We start from the raw sequence: 16,573 nt of genomic DNA, 5'->3' as shown, positions 1-16,573 counted from the left end.
CTATGGGTCACTGTAATTTAAATTTAGGAGCCTATGCCGTTTACAATACAACATCACGGCTTGTGAATCAGGGTGCTATGGGTCACTGTAATTTACATCTAGGAGCCTATGCCATTTAGCAATACAACATCAGGGCTTGTGAATCAGGGTGCTATGGGTCACTGTAATTTAAATTTAGGAGCCTATGCCGTTTAGCAATACAACATCATGGCTTGTGAATCAGGGTGCTATGGGTTAGTGTAATTTTCATCTAGGAGCCTATGCCATTTAGCAGTACAACATCATGGCTTATGAATCAGGGTGCTATGGGTTACTGTAAGTTACATCTAGGAGCCTATGCCATTTAGCAGTACAACATCATGGCTTATGAATCAGCGTGCTATGGGTTACTGTAAGTTACATCTAGGAGCCTATGCCATTTAGCAGTACAACATCATGGCTTATGAATCAGGGTGCTATGGGTTAGTGTAATTTTCATCTAGGAGCCTATACCATTTAGCAGTACAACATCATGGCTTATGAATCAGGGTGCTATGGGTTACTGTAAGTTACATCTAGGAGCCTATGCCATTTAGCAGTACAACATCATGGCTTATGAATCAGGGAGCTATGGGTCACTGTAATTTAAATTTAGGAGCCTATGCCGTTTAGCAATACAACATCATGGCTTGTGAATCATGGTGCTATGGGTTACTGTAATTTACATCTAGGAGCCTATGCCGTTTAGCAATACAACATCACGGCTTGTGAATCAGGGTGCTATGGGTTACTGTAATTTACATCTAGGAGCCTATGCCATTTAGCAGTACAACATCATGGCTTATGAATCAGGGTGCTATGGATTACTGTAAGTTACATCTAGGAGCCTATACCATTTAGCAATACAACATCATGGTTTATGAATCAGGGAGCTATGGGTCACTGTAATTTAAATTTAGGAGCCTATGCCGTTTAGCAATACAACATCAAGGCTTGTGAATCATGGTGCTATGGGTTACTGTAATTTACATCTAGGAGCCTATGCCGTTTACAATACAACATCATGGCTTATGAATCAGGGTGCTATGAGTTACTGTATTTTACATCTAGGAGCATATGCCATTTAGCAGTACAACATCATGGCTTATGAATCAGGGTGCTATGAGTTACTGTATTTTACATCTAGGAGCATATGCCATTTAGCAGTACAACATCATGGCTTATAAATCAGGGTGCTATGGATTACTGTAAGTTACATCTAGGAGCCTATGCCATTTAGCAGTACAACATCATGGCTTATGAATCAGGGTGCTATGGATTACTGTAAGTTACATCTAGGAGCCTATGCCATTTAGCAGTACAACATCATGGCTTATGAATCAGGGTGCTATGAGTTACTGTATTTTACATCTAGGAGCATATGCCATTTAGCAGTACAACATCATGGCTTGTGAATCAGGGTGCTATGGATTACTGTAAGTTACATCTAGGAGCCTATGCCATTTAGCAGTACAACATCATGGCTTATGAATCAGGGTGCTATGAGTTACTGTATTTTACATCTAGGAGCCTATGCCGTTTACAATACAACATCATGGCTTGTGAATCAGGGTGCTATAGGTTACTGTAATTTATATCTAGGGGCCTATGCCATTTAGCAATACAACATCATGGCTTATGAATCAGGGTACAATGGGGTTCTGTAACTGACATCTAGGAGCCTGTGCCATTTAGCAATAAAACATCATGACTTCTGAATCAGAGTTTTGTGTGTTACTATAATTTACATCTAGGAGCCTATGCTATTGAGCAGTACAACAACATCAGGGCTTGTGAATCAGGGTGCTATGGGTTACTGTAATTAACATCTAGGAGCCTATGCCATTTAGCAGTACAACATCATGGCTTGTGAGTCAGGGTGCTATGTGTTACTGTAATTTACATCTATTAGCCTAAGCCATTTAGCAGTACAACAACATTGGCTTGTGAATCAGGGTGCTATGGGTTACTGTAATTTACATCTAGGAGCCTATGCCGTTTAGCAATACAACATAATGGCTTATGAAACAGGGTGCTATGGGTTTCTGTAATTTACATCTAGGAGCCTGTGCCATTTAGCAATACAACATCATGGCTTATGAATCACGGTACTATGGGTTACTGTAATTTACATCTAGGAGCCTATTATATTTAGCAGTACAACAACATCAGGGCTTGTGAATCAGGGTGGTATTGGTTACTGTAATTTACATCTAGGCACCTATGCCGTTTAGCAATACAACATCAGGGCTTGTGAATCAGGGTGCTATGGGTTACTGTAATTTACATCTAAGAGCCTATGCTGTTTAGCAATACAACATCAGGGAATGTGAATCAGGGTGCTACTGCTTACTGTAATTTACATCTAGGAGCCTACACCATTTAGCAATACAACATCACGGCTTGTGAATAAGGGGCTATGGGGTACTGTAATTTACATCTAGAAGCCTATGCCATTTAGCAGTACAGCAACATCAGGGCTTGTGATTCAGGGTGCTATGGGTTACTGTAATTCACATCTAGGAGCCTATGACGTTTAGCAATACAACATCATGGTTTATGAATCAGAGTGCTATGGGTTACTGTAATTTACATCTAGGAGCCTATGACGTTTAGCAATACAACATCATGGCTTGTGAATCAGGGTGCTTTAAGTTACTGTAATTTACATATAGGAGCCTAATGCATTTAGCAATACATCATCAGGGCTTGTGAATTAGGGTGCTATGGGTTACTGTAATTTACATCTTGGAGCCTATGCCATTTAGCAATACAACATCATGGCTTATGAATCAGGGTGCTATTGGTTACTGTAATTTACATCTAGGAGCCTATGCCGTTTAGCAATACAACATCATGGCTTGTGAATCAGGGTGCTATGGGTTACTGTAATTTGCATCTTGGAGCCTATGCCATTTAGCAGTACAACATCATGGCTTATGAATCAGGGTGCTATGGGTTACTGTAATTTACATCTAGGAGCCTATGCCATTTAGAAGTACAACATCATGACTTATGAATCAGCGTGCTATGAGTTACTGTATTTTACATCTAGGAGCCTATGCCATTTACAATACGACATCATGGCTTTTGAATCAGGGTGCTATAGGTTACTGTAATTTACATCTAGGGGCCTACGCCATTTACCAATACAACATCATGGCTTATGAATCAGGGTACTATGGGTTTCTATAAATGACATCTAGGAGCCAGTGCCATTTAGCAATTAAACATCATGGCTTCTGAATCAGAGTTTTATGTGTTACTGTAATTTACATCTAGGAGCCTATGCTATTGAGCAGTACAAGAACATCAGGGCTTGGGAATCAGGGTGCTATGGCTTACTGTAATTTACATCTAGGAGCCTGTGCCATTTAGCAGTACAACGTCATGGCTTGTGAGTCAGGGTGCTATGCGTTACTGTAATTTACATCTTGGAGCCTATGCCATTTAGTAGTACAACATTGGCTTGTACATCAGGGTGCTATGGGTCACTGTAATTTACATCTAGGAGCCTATGTCATTTAGCAATGCAACATTATGGCTTATGAATCAGCGTGCTATGGGTTACTGTAATTTACATCTTGGAGCCTATACCATTTAGCAATACAACATAATGGCTTGTGAATCAGGGTACTATGGGTTATTGTAATTTAAATCTAGAAGCCTATGGTATTTAGCAGTACAACCACATTAGGGCTTGTGAATCAGGGTGCTATGGATTACTGTAATTTACATCTAGAAGCATGTGCCATTTAGGAATATGACATCAGGCCTTGAGAATTAGGGTGCTATGGGTTACTGTACTTTACATCTATAAGTCTATTCCGTTTAGCAATAAAACATCATAGGATCATAGGGTCATAGGTTAGTACTAAATTAACTGCCCTTGCGAGCCATTTTAAGCCTATCCATTTATCCCTTGTGAGACTCAAACCCTGCACCTTGTGTTTGTGAGGCAAACACCTTAACCATTAGGCCACCCTCCCACCCTCCCAACATCATGGCTTGTGAATCAGGGTGCTATGTATTACTGTAATTTACATCTAGGAAACTATGCCATTTAGCAGTACAACAACATCATGGCTTGTGAATCAGGGTGCTATGGGTTACTATAACTTACATCTAGGAGCCTCTACCATTTAGCAATACAACATCAGGGCATGTGAATCAAGGAGCTGTGGGTTACTGTAATTTACTTCTTGAAGCCTATGCCGTTTAGTAATACAGTATCATGGCTTGTGAATCAGGGTGCTATGGATAACTGTAATTTACATATACCAGGATATGCTGTTTAGCAGTACAACAACATCATGGCTTGTGAATCAGGATGCTATGTGTTACTGTAATTTACATCTAGGAGCTTTTGCCGTTTAGCAGTACAGCAACATCATGGCTTGTGAATCAGGGTGCTATGGGTTAGTGTAATTTACATCTTGGAGCCTATGCTATTTAGCAGTACAGCACCATGACTTGTGAATCAGGGAGCTATGGGTTACTGTAATTTACATCTAGGAGCCTATGCCGTTTAGCAATACAACATCAGGGCTTGAGAATCAGGGTGCTATGTGTTACTGTAATTTACATCTAGGAGCCTATGCCATTTAGCAGTACAACAACATCATGGCTTTTGAATCAGGGTGCTATGAGTTACTGTAATCTACTTCTAGGAGCCTATGCCTTTTAGCAATACAACATCATGACTTGTGAATCACGGTGCTATGGGTTACTATAATTTACATCTAGAAGCCTCTGCCATTTAGCAATACAACATCAGGGCATGTGAATCAAGGGGCTGTGGGTTACTGTAATTTAATTCTTGGAGCCTATGCCGTTTAGTAATACAGCATCATGGCTTGTGAATCAGCGTGCTATGGATTACTGTAATTTACATATACCAGGATATGCTGTTTAGCAGTACAACAACATCATGGCTTGTGAATCAGGATTCTATGTGTTACTGTAATATACATCTAGGAGCCTTTGCCGTTTAGCAGTACAACAACATCATGGCTTGTGAATCAGGGTGATATGGGTTAGTGTAATTTACATCTTGGAGCTTATGCTATTTAGCAGTACAACACCATGGCTTGTGAATTATGGAGCTATGGATTAATGTAATTTACATCTAGGAGCCTATGCCGTTTAGCAATACATCAGTGCTTGTGAATCAGCGTGCTATGGGTTACTGTAATTTACATCTAGAAGCCTATGCTGTTTAGCAATACAATTTCATGGCTTATGATTCAGGCTGCTATGGGTTACTGTAATTTACATCTAGGAGCCTATGCCATTTAGCAGTACAACATCAGGGCTTGTGAATCAAGGTAATATGGGTTACTCTAATTTACATCTTGGAGCCTATGCCGTTTAGCAATACAATGTCATGGCTTATGAGTCAGGCTGCTATGGGTTACTGTAATTTACATCTAGGAGCCTACGCCATTTAGCAGTACAACATCAGGGCTTGTGAATCAGAGTGCTATGGGTTAATGTAATTTACATCTAGGAGGCTATGCCTTTTAGCAGTACAACATCAGGGCTTGTGAATCAGGTTGCTGTGGGTTAATGTAATTTATGTCTGGGAGCCTATGCCGTTTAGCAATACAACATCAGGGATTGTGAATCATTGTGCTATGGGTTACTGTATTTTAAAACTAGGAGCCTATGCGTTTAGCAATACAACCTCATGGCTTGTGAATAAGGGTGCTATGGGTTACTGTAATTTACATCTAGGAGCCTATGGTATTTAGCAGTACAACCACATTAGGGCTTGTGAATCAGGGTGCTATGGGTTACTGTAATTTACATCTAGGAGCCTATGCTATTCAGCAGTAAAACAACATCAGGGCTTGTGAATCAGGGTGTTATGGGTTACTGTAATTTGCATCTAGGAGCCTATGCCATTTAGCAGTACAACAACATGGCTTAAGAATCAGGGTGCTATGGGTTACTGTAATTTACATCTAGGGGCCTATGTCATTTAGAAATACAACATCATGGCTTAGAATCAGGGTGCTATGGGTTACTGTAATTTACATATACGAGCATATGCTGTTTAGCAGTACAACAACATCATGGCTTGTGAATCAGGGTGCTATGGGTTTCTGTAATTTACATCTTGGAGCCAATGCCGTTTAGCAATACAACATTATGGCTTATGAATCAGCGTGCTATGGGTTACTGTAATTTACATCTTGGAGCCTATGCCAATTAGCAGTACAACATAATGGCTTGTGAATCAGGGTGCTATGGGTTATTGTAATTTACATCTAAGAGCCTATGCCATTTAGGAATATGACATCAGGCCTTGAGAATTAGGGTGCTATGGGTTACTGAACTTTACATCTACTAGTCTATTCCGTTTAGCAATATAACATCATAGGATCATAGGTTAGTACTAAGCTAACTGCCCTTGCGAGCCATTTTAAGCCTATCCATTTATCCCTTGTGAGACTCAAACCCTGCACCTTGTGTTTGTGAGGCAAACACCTTAACCATTAGGCCATCCTCCCACCCTTTCAACATCATGGCTTGTGAATCAGGGTGCTATGTGTTACTGTAATTTACATCTAGGAAACTATGCCATTTAGGAGTATAACAACATCATGGCTTGTGAATCAGGGTGCTATAGGTTTCTATAATTTACATCTAGGAGCCTCTGCCATTTAGCAATACAACATCAGGGCATGTGAATCAAGGGGCTATGGGTTACTGTAATTTACTTCTAGGAGCCTATGCCGTTTAGTAATACAGCGTCATGGCTTGTGAATCAGGGTGCTATGGATTTCTGTATTTTACATATACGATGATATGCTGTTTAGCAGTACAAAAACATCATGGCTTGTGAATCAGGATGCTACGTGTTACTGTAATTTACATCTAGGAGCCTTTGCTGTTTAGCAGTACAACAACATCATGGCTTATGAATCAGGGTGCTATGTGTTAGTGTAATTTACATCTTGGAGCCTATGCTATTTAGCAGTACAACGCCATGGCTTTTGAATCAGGGAGCTATGGGTTACTGTAATTTACATTTAGGAGCCTATGCCATTTAGCAATACAACATTAGTGCTTGTGAATCAGAGTGCTGTGGGTTACTGTAATTTACATCTAGGAGCCTATGCCATTTAGCAATAGACCATAAATGCTTGTGAATCAGGGTGCTATGGGTTAATGTAATTTACATCTGGGACCCTATGCCATTTAGCAATATAACATCAGGGCTTGTGAATCATTGTGCTATGGGTTATTGTATTTTAAAACATCTAGGAGCCTATGCCGTTTAGCAATACAACCTCATGGCTTGTGAATCATGCTATGGGTTACTGTAATTTACATCTAGGAGCCTATGCAGTTTAGCAAAACAACATCATGGCTTATGAAACAGGATGCTATGGGTTACTGTAATTTAGCAGTACAACGTCATGGCTTGTGAGTCAGGGTGCTATGCATTACTGTAATTTACATCTAGGATTCCTAAATGGCATAGGCTCTTAGATGTAAATTACAATAACCCAAACAACCTAAGACTCATGACCTCTATTCACCAATTCAAAAGACACCTCAGAGTTCTCCTAAAGTCCCAATGGCTATGCCCCTGCTCTAACCCAGACTAATAGCAAACGTCCCTGGCCCACCTAGGCCCACCTAAGCCTCTACCCAACCCAAAACCTTAAGGGTCCACAATGTAGCCATGTCAGACCATCTACACAAGTCTGTACCTCTTTTAAACAATATGTATAACTACTTGCTTGCTTTATTCGCCTATAAATGTAATAATAACTTGTTCAGCTTATGTTTTTGTTTATGTACCTCTGTTCCTTGGAGCTTTTCTCCCCGGGCCTCTACTGAAAATGGACATGTATCCAGCTAGACTAGCCCGGTCAACAAATGTAAAATAAAATAAAAGAAATAAAATAATAAAATAAATCGACATCTAAGAGCCTATGCCATTTAGGAATACGACTTCAGGCCTTGAGAATTAGGGTGCTATGGGTTACCGTAATTTACATCTACGAGCCTATGCCGTTTAGGAATACAACATCATGGCTTATGAATCAGGATGCTATGTGTTACTGTAATTTACTTCTAGGAAACTATGCCGTTTAGCAGTACAACAACATCATGGCTTGTGAATCAGGGTGCTATGGGTTACTATAATTTACATCTAGGAGCCTCTGCTATTTAGCAATACAACATCAGGGCATGTGAATCAAGGAGCTGTGGGTTACTGTAATTTACTTCTTGGAGCCTATGCCATTTAGTAATACAGTATCATGGCTTGTGAATCAGGGTGCTATGGATAACTGTAATTTACTTATACCAGGATATGCTGTTTAGCAGTACAACAACATCATGGCTTGTGAATCAGGATGCTATGTGTTACTGTAATTTACATCTAGGAGCCTTTGCCGTTTAGCAGTACAACAACATCATGGCTTGTGAATCAGGGTGCTATGGGTTAGTGTAATTTACATCTTGGAGCCTAGGCTATTTAGCAGTACAGCACCATGACTTGTGAATCAGGGAGCTATGGGTTACTGTAATTTACATCTAGGAGCCTATGCCGTTTAGCAATACAACATCAGGGCTTGAGAATCAGGGTGCTATGAGTTACTGTAATTTACATCTAAGAGCCTATGCCATTTAGGAATACCACATGAGGGCTTGAGAATCAGGGTGCTATGCATTACTGTAATTTACATCTATGAGCCTATGCTGTTTAGCAATACAACATCATGGCTTGTGAATCAGGGTGCTATGTGTTACTGTAATTTACATCTAGGAGCCTATGCCATTTAGCAGTACAACAACATCATGGCTTTTGAATCAGGGTGCTATGAGTTACTGTAATCTACTTCTAGGAGCCTATGCCTTTTAGCAATACAACATCATGACTTGTGAATCACGGTGCTATGGGTTACTATAATTTACACCTAGAAGCCTCTGCCATTTAGCAATACAACATCAGGGCATGTGAATCAAGGGGCTGTGGGTTATTGTAATTTAATTCTTGGAGCCTATGCCGTTTAGTAATACAGCATCATGGCTTGTGAATCAGCGTGCTATGGATTACTGTAATTTACATATACCAGGATATGCTGTTTAGCAGTACAACAACATCATGGCTTGTGAATCAGGATTCTATGTGTTACTGTAATATACATCTAGGAGCCTTTGCCGTTTAGCAGTACAACAACATCATGGCTTGTGAATCAGGGTGATATGGGTTAGTGTAATTTACATCTTGGAGCCTATGCTATTTAGCAGTACAACACCATGGCTTGTGAATTATGGAGCTATGGAATAATGTAATTTACATCTAGGAGCCTATGCCGTTTAGCAATACAACATCAGTGCTTGTGAATCAGGGTGCTATGGGTTACTGTAATTTACATCTAGGAGCCTATGCTATTTAGCAATACATCAGTGCTTGTGAATCAGGGTGCTATGGGTTACTGTAATTTGCATCTAGGAGCCTATGCCATTTAGCAGTACAATAACATGGTTTAAGAATCAGGGTGCTGTGGGTTACTTTAATTTACATCTAGCGGTCTATGCCATTTAGCAGTACAACATCATGGCTTATGAATCAGGGTGCTTTGGGTTACTGTAATTTACATATACGAGCATATGCTGTTTAGCAGTACAACAACATCATGGCTTGTGAATCAGGGTGCTATGGGTTTTTGTAATTTACATCTTGGAGCCAATGCCGTTTAGCAATACAACATTATGGATTATGAATCAGGTTGCTATTTGTTTCTGTAATTTACATCTTGGAGCCAATGCCGTTTAGCAATACAACATCATGGCTTATGAATCAGGGTGCTATGGGTTACTGTAATTTACATCTAGGAGCCAATGTCGTTTAGCAATACAACATCATGGCTTGTGAATCAGGGTGCTATGGGTTACTGTAATTTAAATCTAGAAGCCTATGGTATTTAGCAGTACAACCACATTAGGGCTTGTGAATCAGGGTGCTATGGATTACTGTAATTTACATCTAGAAACATGTGCCATTTAGCAATACAACATCATGCCTTGTGATTCAGGGTGCTATGAGTTACTGTAATTTACATCTAGGAGCCTATGCTGTTTAGCAATACAATGTCATGGCTTATGAATCAGGCTGCTATGGGTTACTGTAATTTACATCTAGGAGCCTATGCCATTTAGCAGTACAACATCAGGGCTTGTGAATCAGACTGCTATGGATTAACGTAAATTCCATCTAGGAGGATATACCTTTTAGCACTACAACATCAGGGCTTGTGAATCAGGGTGCTATGGGTTAATGTAATTTGCATCTGGGAGCCTATGCCATTTAGCAATACAACATCAGGGCTAGTAAATCATTGTGCTATGGGTTACTGTATTTTACATCTAGGAGCCTATGCCGTTTAGCAATACAACCTCATGGCTTATGAATCAGGATGCTATGTTTTACTATAATTTTCATCTAGGAGCCTATGCCATTTAGCAATACAACATCAGGGCTAGTGAATCATTGTGCTATGGGCAACTGTAATTTGCATCTAAGAGCCTATGCCGTTTAGCAACACAACATCATGGCTTATGAATCAGGATGCTATGTTTTACTATAATTTTCATCTAGGAGCCTATGCCATTTAGCAATACAATGTCATGTCTTGTGAATCAGGGTGCTATGGGATACTGCAATCTGGGAGCCTATGCCATTTTGCAGTACAACAACATCAGTACTTGTGACTCAGGGTGCTATGGTTACTGTAATTTACATCTAGGAGCCTATGGTATTTAGCAGTACAACCACATTAGGGCTTGTGAATCAGGGTGCTATGGGTTAGTGTAATTTACATCTAGGAGCCTATACTATTTAGCAGTAAAACAACATCAGGGCTTGTGAATCAGGGTGCTATGGGTTACTGTAATTTACATCTAGGAGCCTATGCAATTTAGCAGTACAACAGCATGGCTTAAGAATCAGGGTGCTATGGGTTAGTGTAATTTACATCTAGGGGCCTATGCCATTTAGCAATACAACATCATGGCTTATGAATCAGGGTGCTATGGGTTACTGTAATTTACATCTAGGAGCCAATGCTGTTTAGCAATACAACATCATGGCTTGTGAATTAGGGTGCTATGGGTTACTGTATTTTACATCTAGGAGCCTATGACGTTTAGCAATACAACATCATGGCTTGTGAATCAGGGTGCTATGGGTTACTGTAATTTATATCTAGGAGCCAATGCCGTTTAGCAACACAACATCATGGCTTGTGAATTAGGGTGCTATGGGTTACTGTAATTTACATCTAGGAGCCTATGACGTTTAGCAATACAACATCATGGCTTGTGAATCAGGGTGCTATGGGTTACTGTAATTTACATCTAAGAACCTATGTCATTTTAAAATACGACATCAGGCCTTGAGAATTAGGCTGCTATGGGTTACCGTAATTTACATGTATGAGCCTATGCCGTTTAGAAATACAACATCATGGCTTATGAATCAGGATGCTATGTGTTACTGTAATTTACTTCTAGGAATCTATGCCGTTTAGCAGTACAACAACATCATGGCTTGTGAATCAGGGTGCTATGGGTTACTATAATTTACATCTAGGAGCCTCTGCCATTTAGCAATACAACATCAGGGCATGTGAATCAAGGAGCTGTGGGTTAGTGTAATTTACTTCATGGAGCCTATGCCATTTAGTAATACAGTATCATGGCTTATGAATTAGGGTGCTATGGATAACTGTAATTTACATATACCAGGATATGCTGTTTAGCAGTACAAAAACATCATAGCTTGTGAATCAGGATGCTACGTGTTACTGTAATTTACATCTAGGAGCCTTTGCCGTTTAGCAGTACAACAACATCATGGCTTATGAATCAGGGTGCTATGAGTTAGTGTAATTTACATCTTGGAGCCTATGCTATTTAGCAGTACAACACCATGGCTTGTGAATCAGGGAGCTATGGGTTACTGTAATTTACATGTAGGAGCCTATGCCTTTTAGCAATACAACATTAATGCTTGTGAATCAGGGTGCTATGGGTTACTGTAATTTACATCTAGGAGCCTATGCCATTTAGCAATGGAACATAAATGCTTGTGAATCGGAGTGCTGTGGGTTACTGAAATTTACATCTAGGATCCTATGCCCTTTAGCAATACAACATCAAGGCTTTTGAATCAGGGTGCTATCAGTTACTGTAATTTACATCTAGGAGCCTATGCTGTTTAGCAATACAATGTCATGGCTTATGAACAGGCTGCTATGGGTTACTGTAATTTACATCTAGGAGCCTATTCCATTTAGCAGTACAACATCAGGGCTTGTGAATCAGAGTGCTATGGGTTAATGTAATTTACATCTTGGAGGCTATGCCTTTTAGCAGTACAACATCAGGGCTTGTGAATCAGGGTGCTATGAGTTAATGTAATTTACATCTGGGAGCCTATGCCGTTTAGCAGTACAACATCAGGGCTTCTGAATCATTGTGCTATGGGTTACTGTAATTTACATCTTGGAGCCAATGCCGTTTAGCAATACAACATCATGGCTTGTGAATTAGGGTGCTATGGGTTACTGTAATTTACATTCAGGAGCCTATGACGTTTAGCAATACAACATCATGGCTTGTGAATCAGGGTGCTATGGGTTACTGTAATTTACATCTAAGAGCCTATGCCATTTAGAAATATGATATCAAGCCTTGAGAATTAGGGTGCTATGGGTTACCGTAATTTACATCTATGAGCCTATGGCATTTAGGAATACAACATCATGGCTTGTGAATCAGGGTGCTATGGGTTAATGTAATTTACATCTGGGAGCCTATGCAGTTTAGCAGTTCAACATCAGGGCTTGTGAATCATTGTGCTATGGGTTACTGTATTTTAAAACATCTAGGAGCCTATGCCTTTAGCAATACAACCTCATGGCTTGTGAATCAGGGTGCTATGGGTTACTGTAATTTACATCTAAGAGCCTATGCCATTTAGGAATATGACATCAGGCCTTGAGAATTAGGGTGCTATGGGTAACCTTAATTTACATCTATGAGCCTATGTCGTTTAGGAATACAACATCATGGCTTATGAATCAGGATGTTATGTGTTACTGTAATTTACTTCTAGGAAACTATGCCGTTTAGCAGTACAAGAACATCATGGCTTGTGAATCAGGGTGCTATGGGTTACTATAATTTACATCAAGGAGCCTCTGCCATTTAGCAATACAACATCAGGGCATGTGAATCAAGGAGCTGTGGGTTACTGTAATTTACTTCTTGGAGCCTATGCCGTTTAGTAATACAGTATCATGGCTTGTGAATCAGGGTGCTATGGATAACTGTAATTTACATATACCAGGATATGCTGTTTAACAGTACAACAACATCATGGCTTGTGAATCAGGATGCTATGTGTTACTGTAATTTACATCTAGGAGCCTTTGTCATTTAGCAATACAACAACAACATGGCTTGTGAATCAGGGTGCTATGGGTTAGTGTTATTTACATCTTGGAGCCTAGGATATTTAGCAGTACAACACCATGACTTGTGAATCAGGGAGCTATGGGTTACTGTAATTTACATCTAGGAGCCTATGCCATTTAGCAATACAACATCAGGGCTTGAGAATCAGTGTGCTATGAGTTACTGTAATTTACATCTAAGAGCCTATGCCATTTAGGAATACCACATGAGGGCTTGTGAATGAGGGTGCTATGTGTTACTGTAATTTACATCTAGGAGCCTATGCCATTTAGCAGTACAACAACATCCTGGCTTCTGAATCAGGGTGCTACGAGTTACTGTAATTTACATCTAGGAGCCTATGACGTTTAGCAATAAAACATCAGGGCATGTGAATCAAGGGGCAATGGGTTACTGTAATCTACTTCTAGGAGCCTATGCCTTTTAGCAATACAACATCATGGCTTGTGAATCAGGGAGCTATGGGTTACTGTAATTTGTATCTAGCAGTCTATGCCGTTTAGCAATACAACATCAGTGCTTGTGAAACAGGGTGCTATGGGTTACTGTAATTTACATCTAGGAGCCTATGCTATTTAGCATTACAACATCAGTGCTTGTGAATCAAGTGGCAATGGGTTACTGTAATTTACATCTAGGAAACTATGCTGTTTAGCAGTACAACAACATTATGGCTTGTGAATCAGGGTGCTACGGTTTACTGTAATTTACATCTAGAAGCCTATGCTATTTACCAGTACAACATCATGGCTTGTGAATCAGGGAGGTATGGGTTACTGTAATTTGTATCTAGGAGTCTATGCCGTTTAGCAATGCACCATCAGTGCTTGTGAAACAGGGTGCTATGGGTTACTGTAATTTACATCTAGGAGCCTATGCTATTTAGCATTACAACAACATCATGGCTTATGAATCAGGGTGTTATGGGTTACTGTTATTTACATCTAGGAGCCTATGCCATTTAGCAGTACATCATGGCTTTTGAATCAGGGTGCTATGGGTTACTGTAATTTACATCTAGGAGCCTATGCCGTTTAGCAATGCAATCCCATGGCTTGTGAATCAGGGTGCTATGGGTTACTGTAATTTACATCTAGGAGCCAATGCCTTTTAGCAATACAACATCATGGCTTGTGAATTAGGGTGCTATGGGTTACTGTAATTTACATTCAGGAGCTTATGACGTTTAGCAATACAACATCATGGCTTGTGAACCAGGGTGCTATGGGTTACTGTAATTTACATCTAAGAGCCTATGCCATTTAGAAATACGACATCAAGCCTTGAGAATTAGGGTGATATGGGTTACCGTAATTTACATCTACAAGCCTATGGCATTTAGGAATACAACATCATGGCTTGTGAATCAGGATGCTATGTGTTACTGTAATTTACTTCTAGGAAACTATGCCATTTAACAGTACAACAACATCATGGCTTGTGAATCAGGGTGCTATGGGTTACTATAATTTACATCTAGAAGCCTCTGCCATTTAGCAATACAACATCAGGGCATGTGAGTCAAGGGGCTGTGGGTTACTGTAATTTAATTCTTGGAGCCTATGCCATTTAGTAATACAGCATCATGGCTTGTGAATCAGCGTGCTATGGATTACTGTAATTTACATATACCAGGATATGCTATTTAGCAGTACAACAACATCATGGCTTGTGAATCAGGATTCTATGTGTTACTGTAATTTACATCTAGGAGCCTTTGTCATTTAGCAGTACAACAACATCATGGCTTGTGAATCAGGGTGATATGGGTTAGCGTAATTTACATCTTGGAGCCTATGCTATTTAGCAGTACAACACCATGGCTTGTGAATTATGGAGCTATGAGTTAATGTAATTTACATCTAGGAGCCTATGCCATTTAGCAATACAACATCAGTGCTTGTGAATCAGGGTGCTATGGGTTACTGTAATTTACATCTAGGAGCCTATGCTATTTAGCAATATATCAGTGCTTGTGAATCAGGGTGCTATGGGTTACTGTAATTTACATCTAGGAGCCTATGCCATTTAGCAGTACAACATCATGGCTTTTGAATCAGGGTGCTATGGGTAACTGTAATTTACATCTAGGAGCCTGTGCCATTCAGCAATACAATGTCATGGCTTGTGAATCTGGGTACTATGGGTTACTGTAATTTACATCTAGGAGCCTATGCTGTTTAACAATACAATGGCATGGCTTATGAATCAGGCTGCTATGGGTTACTGTAATTTACATCTAGGAGCCTGTGCCATTTAGCAATACAACATCTGGGCTTGTGAATCAGAGTGCTATGGGTTAATGTAATTTACATCTAGGAGTCTATGACTTTTAGCAGTACAACATCAGGGCTTGTGAATCAGGGTGCTATGAGTTAATGTAATTTACATCTGGGAGCCTATGCCATTTAGCAACAAAACATCATGGCTTATGAATCAGGATGCTATGTTTTACTATAATTTTCATCTAGGAGCCTATGCCGTTTAGCAATACAACATCAGGGCTTGTGAATCATTGTGCTATGGGTTACTTTAATTTACATCTAGGAGCCTATGCCATTTAGCAATACAACATCATGGCTTGTGAATCAGGGTGCTACGGGTTACTACAATCTGGTAGCCTATGCCATTTTGCCATACAACAACATCAGGACTTGTGAATCAGGGTGCTATGGGTTATTGTAATTTACATCTAGGAGCCTATGCTATTTAGCAGTACAACAACATCAGGGCTTGTGAATCAGGGTGCTATGGGTTACTGTAATTTATATCTAGGAGCCTATGCCATTTAGCAGTACAACAACATGGCTTAAGAATCAGGGTGCTATGGGTTACTGTAATTTACATCTAGGGTCCTATGTCGTTTAGCAATACAACATCATGGCTTATGAATCAGGGTGCTATGGGTTACTGTAATTTACATATACGAGCATATGCTGTTTAGCAGTGCAACAGCATTATGGTTTGTGAATCAGTGTGCTATGGGTTTCTGTAATTTACATCTTTGAGCCAATGCCATTTAGCAATACAACATTATGGCTTATGAATC

This window comes from Protopterus annectens, chromosome 1.part1 (genome assembly GCF_019279795.1).
Source record: "Protopterus annectens isolate FY-2018-M chromosome 1.part1, PAN1.0, whole genome shotgun sequence".
In the NCBI taxonomy this organism is placed as follows: Eukaryota; Metazoa; Chordata; order Ceratodontiformes; family Protopteridae; genus Protopterus; species Protopterus annectens.
Note: the sequence above shows the minus strand (reverse complement) of the source record.